This window comes from Caretta caretta, chromosome 7, assembly GCF_965140235.1.
Source record: "Caretta caretta isolate rCarCar2 chromosome 7, rCarCar1.hap1, whole genome shotgun sequence".
Taxonomy (NCBI): Eukaryota; Metazoa; Chordata; order Testudines; family Cheloniidae; genus Caretta; species Caretta caretta.
This window is the reverse complement of record NC_134212.1, coordinates 52,787,592-52,799,796: the sequence shown is the minus strand read 5'-3', so window position 1 is coordinate 52,799,796 and position 12,205 is coordinate 52,787,592. Positions and strand designations below refer to the sequence as shown.

General features: G+C 48.6%; 1 protein-coding gene across 1 annotated transcript in view; it reads left to right on the top strand.

Annotated features, from left to right (window-relative positions):
* Positions 1–11,780, top strand: part of LOC125639862 (uncharacterized) — a 90,830-nt gene extending 79,050 nt beyond the window's left edge. Inside the window, exon 9 of the mRNA XM_048857634.1 lies at positions 11,057–11,780. The gene's annotated coding sequence lies outside the window, so the exon portion shown is untranslated. The remainder of the gene's footprint in view (positions 1–11,056) is intronic.
* The last annotated feature ends 425 nt before the right edge of the window (positions 11,781–12,205 follow it).

Genomic DNA, 12,205 nt, shown 5'->3' with positions numbered 1-12,205 from the left:
GGAAGTCAGATGATCCAACAGAATAAACTTCTCCTCTAAAAATAAGAAGAAAAAGTTTGAATTAAAAATTCCAAATTAGAAATCACAGTAAAAAACATAGCAAGTGCCATATGAGAAACGCAGATGTCATTGCTAAAACTACTTACTTATATGTATTGTCAATGAGTATTTGCTGTTAAAATATATAAATTAAATAGCACAATGACATGCAGCTGCACAATAACAAAGCTAAATGATGAAGTGCTAAAAGTAATTCAGGGAATGAGGGAATTCAGGGAATCCTAGCAGCAGATACGACAAATTTGTGAACTGCTATGAGACTTTATGCAGTCAGATACACTGATAAGAGATTCTTTGTTTCTGAGGGGGTATATGTAAAATATTTCACTGAATTAAGTCTCGTGTAGCACCTCAGTAGGTCACATCAGACAAAGAGGAGCTGCAGTGGCTAGGCACTGGGATGCCTGTGCCTTTAAGAACCCAGCCCTGGGAAGGCCATGCTGAGAGGTACTGTCTGTGAGAGGGGAAATAAAAAAGCTCCTCTGCCTCCCTCACCCCACCCACAATCTTTTGCAAACACTGGTGTCTCAGTCCACAGGGACTGTTACCCCCTCTGCCCCTGCCTGTGCCAGGGTTTTGCCCTCTGGCAGCGCCTCGCCCCTAGGCTTAACTCAAGCTCCTTCCCCCCACAATTCCTGATTTTGCCCCTCAGCCCCTATCCTAAATCTGCCTCCAGCTGCTTCACCCCCAAGGCCAATCAATTACCCTCCCACCCCCCCGCTCAGACCCTGGCCACACTTCTCCTCTGATTTGCCCCCTTTGCCCCTTTTTAATCCGTGTAAAAAGAAGTCAGCAGAATTTTATGCCTAGTAAGGGCAAGGTGAAGGGCAGTGGCTTCAGCAGATGTTACTGAACGTACTCAGTTCTTGTGAGCATGCTCAGTACACCGTAAGTAGCAAATTCCTACAGGTAGCAGTTTCTCTCTGCACTACAGCCCTAGTAGCCCCCTCCCTACACCCTGTGCTGCCCCCTCCCTGCACCCTGAGCTATTTCCGTGTCCACACACAGCCCCTAGCTACCTCCTCCCTACAACCTGAGCTACCCCCTGCCCATGCATAGCCCCTAGCTAAACTCCTGCCTGCACTCTAAGCTGTTTTCAACCTTTTTGAGTTGAGCCCCCCACCTTTGAGTTATAATTTTTGGTTGTGCCTCCCCCCTAACCAAGACAGGCTGTGTGGCCTCCTGAGTGAGTCAGGGGGTGGAGGTGGCACTCCCTCCCTGGACCCTGCCGTGTAGAGCTGGCTAGAGCCCTGCAGGCCCCTGCTCCCCCAAAATAGAAGTAAAACTATGACTATGCCCAAGGGCCTTGCCCTGAGGCCCCCCGCCCCCACTGGGCCTTGGAGATTTTATAGCATGTTGGGGGGTGCCTCAGAAAGAAAAAGGTTCAGAACCCCCTCTGACATGCTATAAAATGAGGAATATGGGGGTTACAGGGGGAGCATCCTGTAACCCCCATATTCCTCATTTATATATAATTGTGATATTGCATATAAAGCAGGCCGTGTGAGGTATCAGGGGAAAGGTTATGATCTGCTGAAAGTTATTTTTCTATTTAAATATGTATATCATGAATGCATATGAAGTTATGAGAATGTGTTGTATGGTTGTCATTAAAATATACTGTGGCCTTGGGAGGCTCCCAGATACTAGCTCTCCAGAGACAATGACAAGGGAGGTAACCAACACCTGGGTGGGTGCTAAACAGACATCAACAGCCATTGTCCAGCAGAGGAATTACAATGCAATTGTTGCCGGCACCCAGTGCCGAGAGGCTGAACAACAGCTTGAGTGGGTTCGCTACCCGGTGTGCTACACCCAATAATCACAACGGGGTGGAGAAGCAGAAAAGTTTATTTGAAGCTTCAAAAAGGTACAGGGAGATTTGAATCGCAAATCCTGTACCCAGAGCAGGAAGTTACACAGGCTTTTATACATTGTTTTTTTTAGCATACTTATTTAATAGCAAGCTGCCCTAAGTATCCATATAGCTAGCCAATCCAGTTCCCAGCTAGTTCCCTGGTTTTTTGTATTATTTGTTAAACTATACATAAAGCTGCTTTATTCAGCATTGTTTTTTTATATTTTTTCTGTGTGGCCTTGCTTAGTTTTAGGCAGTCTTACTCTGCAACATAGTGTTGCAGATTCTCAGCATAACTGCTGCGAGTGCCTCCAGGCCGGGGCGGGGGGGGCAAGGACACCTGGGCCTAGTGCGATGGGGCTTCATCGACACTCGTGGTCTTCCCATTCCCTCGAGTTACCCAGTGGCCATACCCCAGTGTCCCCAACAACTTCCCCCTTTGAGAACACTTAACAACCTTGGCTTTGAGTTTTTTTATTTGGGCTACTTATTTTTTTATAATAGGACTTTGCATAAGCACTTTGTGATAGCCCTGAAGAGAATGACTTATTAATTTCTGCAAAAGGGCCCTAACACATGATACTGCACAGCATAATACCAGTAATACAAGCAATACAGGAAAGAGAAATCTTAATAGCAGGCTAAATAAACCACCAAGCCAAGACGACAAACCCTAGCCTGAAAACAAGGTTTGCAACCAATCGCTCTCGGGGGCAGTATAGGCAACCTGTGCTCCGGCTCGGGCATGGGCCTCAGCCTGTACCACCTTTTTATAGATTTTATAACTGCTATTATTTACATATATATAACATTGGGGCCCGACGAGAGCACAAACCCCTCCTTGGGATGCCAAGAGATAGTCCAAAGCCAGCCTGTTTTGGAGGGAAAACGTCCTGAGCTGTTGTACCTTTTTATTTAATGTTTTTATTGCTGACTTTTAAATTACTAACCGAGTTCTTTAATTTTAAGGCTACTTTTTTACGTACCATTTGCAGCCTTACAGTATAGCGGCCTATGCATGCCATGGCTGGCCCAGAAAACAGTGGCGCTATTCCCAGTACAGAGCACCCTACAAGCTTCTCGGTTGTGAGGGAATTTTTCATATTGCCCTCCAATGCTGTAGTCAGTCGCCGCAGGGTCTTTTTTTGTGACTCAACAGAGGTGTCTTGGGCATTTCTAATTTTTTTTTTGGGCAGTGTGGCAGTTATGGAAAGATGAGGAACTCCATGAGCTATATAACAGCTACCTGTCCAGTTGGCTGGCAGCACCTTGTAAGCCTCTCGGCCACATACAAAATAGTGACCCTGTAGGGCCCAGTAAGGACTGTTTCTTAAGGGGATTCCTGGGATATTTAAGGCTGCTTTTTTAAACAGTTTTTATGCCCCTAAGGGGACATCTTATCCTCCTGATTGGGTACAAGTGGGGGCGTTTTTAATTGTGCCGTTCAAATTACACTCGCCATAGGGACCACTACAAACCCACCATTGGCTTGTTACATTGGAGATATTAACTGGACGGCAAGTTATATTTCCAAACCCCTCTTTTATGGTAAGATTATTTGTAAGAATTTTTCTAAAAGGGGAGGAATCATTACACCCACACTGTTGGCCTCCCCTGTTGGTCTTTATTTAATACTTATTAGCCCACTGTGTAATAACACAGGAGCTTTTTCCCACAGGACGCCCATAGTGATCAGATTGGTTTCGGGTAAAACATAGCACTCTCTCAGTGAGTACTGCAACTGAATACTCCCGGTCCTGATAGGTGGCTTGCTGTAAAGAGGTCTTATTCCAGAACGGCGAGTCCGTTCTTTCCTGCTCTTTGGTGGCGGCTAATTCTGCTAGGGTCAGGGGCAGCATGTCAAGGGGCATTCCCGTTTTGGGGGACAGTGGAGTTGGAGCACATACCCAGCAATCAATCTGGTTTGTTAAAGTAGCAACATGGTGCGCAAGCGAAACAAAGGAGTTATGCTCCCGATATGCACAATTTGGAAATACTAATACAGAGAATAACAATGTTACCCAATTAATTATTACCAGAGTTTTTTTAACCCAGGGCCTCCAGTACCTGGGTGGGCCCATTTTAGCATTAAGGTGCCTGCTATTTGTGTCTTTTAAACAGTAGCTTTAGCCCGAGATCGTCACTAGATGAGGAGTCAGCAGGTTGGATGGTCCACTGTTCTGCTGACGAGGGGGTGGGTACTGCCTTCAGACGAGAGTGATGGATTCAGTTTTTGTGTCCCTTGATCTTTGCCGCTGTATGGGAGATCAGCAGGACGGTATAGGGTCCTTTTCACTTTTCCTGGAGAGGCTCGTCTTTCCAGGTGCGAACAAGCACAGAGTCACCAGGCTGTAAGGAGTGGACGGAAGTGTCCAAGGGGAGAGGCTGGGAATCCTTGGTATACCTGTGAAGAGACAAGAGAACAGCAGACAGGGAACACATATACTGTGACAAAAAAACATTACCCAACTCCCATTCCCCTGACAGAACCGGGGTTCCATTCATAGGCCATGCCCTTCTAAACATAATTTTAAAGGGACTGAGTCCTAATTTACCCTTTGGGAGAACGTGGATACGGAGTAGGATGAAGGGCAAAGCATCAGGCCATCGCAGTGAGGCTTCTTGGCAAACTTTTCAGAGATGCCGTTTAAGGGTCTGATTGATATGCTCCTCTACACCACTGGCTTGCGGTCTCCAGGGTGTATGGAGTTTCCAGGGGATCTGTAAGGCATGTGAGATGCTTTGAATGATTTTTGACGTGAAGTGTGTCCCATTGTCAGATTCCATCCACAGGGGGAGTCCAAAGCGAGGACTGATCTCCTTAACAAACTTGAGGGCCACTGTTCTGGCAGTGCAGTTATGGCATGGGAAGGCTTCTGGCCATCCGCTGAACCGATCCACTATGACAAGGAGATATTTGAACCCTTGGGTCCGGGGAAACTCAGTAAAGTCTATTTGCCACACTTGTCCGGGGCCCGGAGTGGGTTCTAGGGCAGCTGGTGGCACAGGATGTCCCGGTCGGGGGTTATTCTTTTGGCAGACTAAGCAGTCTGCTTGTACCTGGGCAGCCAGGGGTCGGAGTCCGGAAGTGATAAAGTATTTTCCCATTAGTTGGATAAGTGCTTCCCTGCCAACATGAGTGGTTTGATGTAGTTTCTGCAGCACTGGCCGGATTAGGCCCTTTGGTAAGAGGACCTTCCCTTCTGGGGAATGGAGCCATCCCTTCTTTTCCCGGAGACCGAGTTTGTCAGTTAGCTGTCTCTCCTCCCCAGAGTACTGAGGGGTTGGAAGCTCCCCTACTGATGGGATAAGGGCATGCATATGGGCGTTCTCAGTCTGAGGGGATGGCAGGGTGGCAGCATGCTTAGCCTCTCTATCTGCCCGGGCATTACCTCTGGCCACATCTTGATCCTCCCTTTGATGGGCTTTACAGTGTACCACCGCCACTTCCAAGGGAAGTTGTATGGCTTCTAGGAGCCGGAGGATTTGGGGCCCGTATTTGACTGGGGAGCCTTGGGCTGTCAGCATTCCCCTTTGCTTCCATAGGCCAGCATGAGCATGCAGCACACCAAAAGCATAGTTTGAATCAGTAAAAATGTTGACCCACTTTTCTTTTGACACTTCGAGTGCACGGGTCAGGGCTATCAGTTCGGCAAGCTGGGCAGAGGTCCCAGCAGGCAAACCTTCAGCTTCCACAGTGTCATGGAGGGTCACAACAGCATAACCCGCCCTCCTTTGTCCATCTATTACAGTACTGCTACCATTAGTGTACCACTCATAATCTGCATTTGGGAGGGGTACATCCTTTAAATCCGGACGGCTGGAGTACTGGACATTTATGATTTCTAAACAGTTATGTTTCTGTTCCTCTGCTTCTGGCAAGAGAGTGGCTGGGTTAAGGGAGGGGCAAGGCTGTAAGGTGACTTCAGAGTTCTCTAACAGCTTAGCCTGGTACCGAGCAATTCAAGCCTGGGTGAGCCAAAGCCCTCCCTTCGCATTCAATAAGGCTCAGACCATATGGGGAGTATAGATTTGCATAACCCCTCCTAATGTTAGCTTCTCGGCTTCCTCAAGCACGAGGGCAGTAGCTGCGACCGCCTGTAAACATGCCGGCCAACCCTTTGCAACCTGATCCAATTGCTTAGAAAAATAAGCCACGGGATGTCTCCATGCTCCTAACAGCTGTGTAAGCACTCCTAGGGCCACCGCCCTTCGTTCATGTACAACTGAAACGGCTTAGAGAGATCCGGCAGGCCCAGAGCCGGGGCTTCCATCAGTTTTCTTTTCAGGATTTTAAATGCCCTGTCAGCCTCTGGGGTCCAATAGAAGGGGTCATGATCTTCTCCTTTTACACAGTCATACAGGGGTTTAGCCCACAGTCCAAACTCTGGGATCCAGATCCTGCAAAAGCCTGCCATACCCAGAAATGCCCTGAGCCGCTTATGATTACTTAGGGTAGGAACTTGACAGATAGCTTCCTTTCTTTTGCTTGAAAGCTGACACTCCCCTTGCCTTAGCGGTAACTTGATTCCTTTACCTTAGACAACGGAGTTTTCAGGAGGATATTACAGTTGTCCCGATCCGGCTTGTGACTATTGAGGCACTCCTCAAAGACTGATATAAACCTGCTTGGGTTCGTTGAGAATCCCCCAGCCTGTGTTTTAAAAGCTGCTAAGTCTATTGGATTGAATGGCACATGGGTGTAAACTTGCATAGTGGTAGCCTGACGTCTGTCTGCCCCTGGGCAAGCCACAACAGTCTCGGTAAGCAAAGGATAGAGTCCCACCGAGGGGGCAATTTCTGTAACCCAAGGCATCCTACCCTTATAAGGTGGGGGTGTGGGGGCCAAAGGGGACTCCGGCTCTGCCATTACAGTGGGGGTGGGGGTCTGGGGACTAACATTAGCTGCTACCGAACCAGTCAGAGTCAGAATACAGTGCTGTAAAATATCTGGTTGAGTACATAAAGTCAGAAACAAATGCGCACACATATGTTCATTCCATTTTTTTGTTTTTTGACAGGAGTAACTGAAGGATCATGTTGTAATTAATTGACCCTCCTGGTGGCCACCACTCATAGAATCATAGAATATCAGGGTTGGAAGGGACCTCAGAAGTTCATTTAGTCCAACCCCCTGCTCGAAGCAGGACCAATTCCCAGTTAAATCATCCCAGCCAGGGCTTTGTCAAGCCTGACCTTAAAAACCTCTAAGGAAGGAGATTCTACCACCTCCCTAGGTAACGCATTCCAGTGTTTCACCACCCTCATAGTGAAAAAGTTTTTCCTAATATCCAATCTAAACCTCCCCCAAACTCCCCTAAACTCCTGGTCCTCTAGTTGATATTGAGGCCAGTCAACTGTACAGAATTGTTTTAATTGGCTTTTAGTCATTGGATCCGCACCAAATACCTTCCAGTTTGCTAGAATGCACTCTAGGGGCGTACACCGTGCCCTAACCCCTGAGCTCTGTCCCTGTCCCATACCTACAGGGTAACTCTGGGCGTCCCCAGGTTCCAACAGAGCATACAATCCGGATTTCAAAAGATTCCTACCTTATTCAAGGGACCAGTTCTTCACCGGCGTCCACAACTGCAAGGGACCAGTTCTTTACTGTCGTCCACCACAACTGCTTCTCCACTATATGAGTGCGTTGCACTGTTGTGCCCTCCGGGGTCGATCAAATCACGTCTCCTCCGAGGCCCCCGATGAACTCACCAGTGCGCGCTGGGCGTTGGTTCTCGCCGCAATTCTTGACCTCCAGGAGGGGTCTGGGCAAGGCTAAATTGCAGCCTCTGCCCACCCAGGGACGCCAAAAGCTGTTGCCAGCACCCAGTGCCGAGAGGCTGAACAACAGCTTGAGTTGGTTTGCTACCCGGTGTGCTACACCCAATAATCACAACAGGGTGGAGAAGCAGAAAAGTTTATTTGAAGCTTCAAAAAGGTTCAGGGAGATTTGAATCTCAAATCCTGTACCCAGAGCAGGAAGTTACACAGGCTTTTATACATTCTTTTTTTTAGCATACTTATTTAATAGCAAGCTGCCCTAAGTATCCATATAGCTAGCCAATCCAGTTCCCAGCTAGTTCCCTGGTTTTTTGTATTATTTGTTAAACTATACACAAAGCTGCTTTATTCAGCATTGTTTTTTTATATTTTTTCTGTGTGGCCTTGCTTAGTTTTAGGCAGTTTGACTCTGCAACATAGTGTTGCAGATTCTCAGCATAACTGCTGTGTGTGAGGGGGGGCCAAGGACACTTGGGCCGAGTATGCAGAGCTGCTGCGAGTGCCTCCAGGCGGGGGGGGGGGGGGGGCGCCAAGGACACCTGGGCCTAGTGCGAGGGGGCTTCATCGACACTCGTGGTCTTCCATCCCCTCGAGTTACCCAGTGGCCATGCCCCAGTGTCCCCAACACAATGACTCACTTGCACAAGGCCACACCAGGGGAATTGCTCAACCTTGCCTGGGGACTCAGCAATGCCCACCAGACATGCCTAGACTTGTGTTCTCCAAGCACATGGGACTGAGGGTATAAAACAGAACACAGGGGCCCCATGCTCCATGCTGGGTTTACAATGGCTCCAGTGGCTCCAGGGAGCTGGGCCCATGCTGAGAAGGGGCCCTGGCCTGCTCCGCTTGCACTGCACCCTGAGACCCCGCTGGCTCCCCCCACGCCCCACTTTTTCCTCTTGGCCTGCCTGCCGGCTGGCTGAGAACTCATCTCTGCCCCCTAACTGCTCCACCCCCTGCTCCTCTCAGCCCCCTGGCTGGACTCCAGCACCTCCGGCTCTGGGCAGTCTCTGCTTCCCACCACCTGTGGGGCCCCACCTGTCTCCCTGGAGCTGAGCCACCTGGCACTGGTGCAGAAGCCTGGCCAGTCTTGGCCAGGTGTGGGGGGAGACAGTGCAGAGGGCTTGGCTGGGCGCCTCCAGGCAAGTGCGTCTTGAGGGAGCCCGGCCGGGGCTGGCCCTGGTCTGGCTGATCGTGCCACTCCAGAGGGGCCAGAGCGATTCCAGGCCCTAGGACCAGCCCCGGCTGTGCTGCCAGCTCAGCCCTGCATACACAGTCACCTCCCAGCAAGGCCAGTGAGTGTGGCCAGAAGACAGGGCTTGGGGGATAGGGTCTGTGGGGACTATGGGGGCGTGCTGGGTTGTGAAGGGCTGAGGAGGATCTGTGTGTGTTGGGGCACTAGGGAGTGGGGGTTCTGTAGGGGATGCTGGGCAGTTGTGGTGGGGCTGTGGGCAGGGGTGGTGTTGTGCATGGTGCTGTGCATTTGTGGGTGGCTCTGGGGGAGCACTGGGCATAGTGGGTCTGGGAGGCCTCTGGCCATAGGCAGTTGGGGAGTGTTGGGTGGGGGGGCTGCATTGCGTGGGCCTGTCCCTGAGGGGAAGGGGCATCCTTGCAGCACAGGGCCTGGGAGGCCACTGTGCGTCTGGCAACTGCCAGTTTGTAAACAGTGCCCTCACATTGGGTGGAGCAGGGCCGCCCCTCCCATGCCATGCCTCATTGTCTCTGGCTGGCCCCTCGCTCCGGGGACTGACTTCCCCGTGCCATGCTCCATTGGGGTCCACAAATATGTTTGGAGGTGGGCCGACAAAAGGTTAATCCGGCCCTGTCTATGCTTGGTCTTTCTCCTGCCCCCACCTGTGTTGCAAGCAACAAAGACACTCAGAAGACTGAAGACTCCAACAGAGGAGACTGGCCCAGGTTTAAGGGACAAACCTGTATATTAAGGACTGCAAAATTCAGTGGGGTGAGAAAAACTGCTTAATCTAGATGTTGCCCAGTCTAATAGGGTTGAGAGTTTAGATTCCATGCTTTATATTTTATTTTATTTTGGTAACTAAGGGTATGTCTACACTTGCAGAGTTTTTGCACTGTAAGTTTCACTGGTGATAGGGAACCGGTGAAAGTAAAGCGCTGGTTTGTGTACTCACTTAATTCCTCAGGTGTCAGAGAGTGTTTACATTAGCAGCACTTCTATCCCCGATGAAAGCGGCGCTCTAAGGCAGCTATCCCACAGTGCAGCTCTTTCCATTTTGATGGTCTTGTGGGAAGGTGGATGTGTGATTGCAGGGCATCCTGGGCCCCTGCACAGCCTCCTCTCCCCAAACACTGATCAGCTCCAGTAGCTCAGCATTGCTCCAAGCAGGGGATCGTTTGCTCTGTGGAACAGGCATTGTCACCTGGCCAGATGATAAATGAGCACTTGCCAAGAAAACAGGAAGGGGAATTTCAAAGTTCCTGAGGCTTTACAGGGGGAGGGGCAGATGTCTGTTTACCTGGCATCAGAGCAGTAGAATTGCTAGTCAGAGTGGTCACCTAGGCACTGTAGGATATCCTCAGGAGGCTGAAAGCTGTGTAAACAGGAAGAACGTGTCTTCACTTATACATCACCGCAAAAGCATCACTGGTAAGAGCTGTACGCCTCTCATGGAGGTGGTCATTGCCAAGTGTAGATGCTCCCATGGTTTTTGGACAAAAAAAGGGACTTTTTCTGCTTTAAATGGCAAGTGTAGACGTGCCCAAACTCTGACTTTTTGCCTATCACTTATCATAGAATCATAGAATATCATGGTTGGAAGGGACCTCAGGAGGTCATCTAGTCCAACCCCCTGCTCAAAGCAGGACCAATCCCCAATTTTTGCCCCAGATCCCTAAATGCCCCCCTCAAGGATTGAACTCACAACTTTGGGTTTAGTAGGCCAATGCTCAAACCACTGAGCTATCCCTCCCCCCTTTTTTATAAAAAGTGATTTTATAATCACTTAAAATCTATCTTTTGTAGTCAATACATTTGTTTTACTGTTTATCTTTACCAGTGAGTTTGCCTGAAGTGTGTGATAAATCTGCTCAAGTTTGCAAAGTCTAGTGTATATCGACTTTCGACTGATGAAGTGGTGAACCAATTAATAAATTTGCACTGCTCATCAATAGAGAAGTGGGGACCATAAAGACAAAACAATAAAGATTTCACACCCACAACTATTGATAAGTGATTCCTTGCCAGACAGAATGCCATCAAACAATGTTTTCTTTAACCATCTTAAGATCTGTTTTTTTATCTGGTGATGGTGGGTGCTATTAGGACAGGATCACCTTCTTAACAGCCCGATATTACATTGTTTTACTGTATTTTAGATGGAACGTGAGGATATGACTTTGTGCTTCTTCGGTCATGGCTGGTGCTCTCCTAATACGGCTGCAGGAAAAGGTCTCACCCTTACAGTATAATGTGGACATAATATACTGTACACACCTGGCTTCTTCAGTTGTTATAACAACATCAGCTCCTCCTTCTTTGCAAAATACAGCAGTGTTGTCACCAAATTAAGCCTTCTCAGCAGACACGTGCTTATTCCTGCAGGGAAGAAGAGCCACTGGGTGAGCTGGCTGTGTTAAGATGACTGATTTCTTACATTTCCCTGCCTTGCAACCTGGTTGGCTCAGCTATCAAATGACTACACAGGAATGATCTGGAAGATGGATTGCCCACAACAAGAACTGCCTATGCAAAAAAAAAAAAAAAAAGAAAGGCATGAGTATTAACTGCCATCACCCTACAGTTTCTGGAAAACTGATAGCTCTGCACATGTGCAGACACACAGCATCACAGAGTTATGAGTTGCAAACATCTTTCTTGCAGCCTTTTAGAATGTGTCCTCCAACCTTTGAGGCTATCACAATCATCAACTCATAAATATTGCTAAGGAAACTTAAGAAAGTTGTAAGAGACAATAGTTTGAAACCCACTAACAGTGCTTTGTTGTTCTGTGACTGAAGAAGTGTTAACAGGCCACTGAACATGAAAGGGTCTCTTACAATATGTGCAAAAAGAAAAGGAGTACTTGTGGCACCTTAGAGACTAACCAATTTATTTGAGCATGAGCTTTCGTGAGCTACAGCTCACTTCATCGATGCATACCGTGGAAACTGCAGAAGACATTATATACACACAGAGACCATGAAACAATACCTCCTCCCACCCCACTGTCCTGCTGGTAATAGCGTATCTAAAGTGATCATCAAGTTGGGCCATTTCCAGCACAAATCCAGGTTTTCTCACCCTCCGCCCCCCCCCCCCCCCCCGCCCCAAACTCACTCTCCTGCTGGTAATAGCCCATCCAAAGTGACCACTCTCTTCATAATGTGTATGATAATCAAGGTGGGCCATTTCCTGCACAAATCCAGGTTCTCTCACTCCCTCACCCCCCTCCAAAAACCACACACACAAACTCACTCTCCTGCTGGTAATAGCTTATCCAAAGTGACCACTCTCCCTACAATGTG